This window comes from Gavialis gangeticus, unplaced genomic scaffold (assembly GCF_001723915.1).
Source record: "Gavialis gangeticus isolate Ggan-Ray unplaced genomic scaffold, GavGan_comp1, whole genome shotgun sequence".
Lineage (NCBI taxonomy): Eukaryota > Metazoa > Chordata > Crocodylia > Gavialidae > Gavialis > Gavialis gangeticus.
Genome location: NW_017729033.1, coordinates 78,784,966 through 78,785,924, shown reverse-complemented (window position 1 = coordinate 78,785,924; position 959 = coordinate 78,784,966).

The following is a 959-nucleotide window of genomic DNA, read 5'->3' as shown; positions in this document are numbered from 1 at the left end:
CGCCCCCAAACCTCGCGAGAGGCGGGAGGGGAGGGGCGGGGGGCGAAAAGCGAAGGTGCCTCCGCTCCCCTGGGTGGGCTCCCTGGGGCGGGTGACTGGGAGGGGCCAGCGCTCGGGCCGCTGCGCAGGGGCAGCTGCTGGTCTCCAAGGCAGTAGAGCTGGGCCCACGGGGCATCTGCTGAGTGGACGTCCCAGCCCCGTCCGCAGTGACCTTCTTTTACCGTGTGACGCTGGCGTCAAGCCATCAGAGAGGACAGTCCGGTTGTCCTCTCTCCTCAACTGATACGAAACCCGACGCCTTTATGTCCTCTACTTTTATCTTGTAGACAGAAATAGAGGACATAAAGGCGCGGGGTTTCATATCAATAGAGGACAACCAGACTGGCCTTTATGATGGCCACCCTATATCAAGAGGTAGACTGGGCTCCTCATAGCCTCCTCCTGAGCCTGTCAATGGCTAACCACAGGGGTGAGCATGGCAGTGCACCCCCTGCAAAGAGTCACCACTCGCCACCCTGCTGCCAACACCACCTCCGGTGTCTGCAGGTGGTCCACAATTGCCACTGGCCACTGCCACTGCTGGCAGTGCCTGTAGGTGGTCACCAGTCCCTGGTTGGCACTCCCCACCCTGCCCCTCCCCACTGCTGACAGTGCCCGCGGCATCTCCAGGAGCTCCCAGATTACCGCCACTGGGCTCCGGCCACCTTGCTCCCACCACCAGCGCAGCCATGCCCTGCCCCAGCTGCTGGGGGCATACGTCGTTCATGGCTGACTAGTTTAATCCGGGGCTGATTGTCCCCAGTTTTGACCTGCGTCAAACCAAGCCAGGAGAGTCGTTGGGGCTGGAATGGTAATTCCCTTGGATTGGCCCCAGTTGTCCCGGGGCAAAATGCTCAGCTACATTGCAGGTACTTAAAAGCTAAATGCAAGCAAGGATTTACTCTGGGACAAAGAATTTT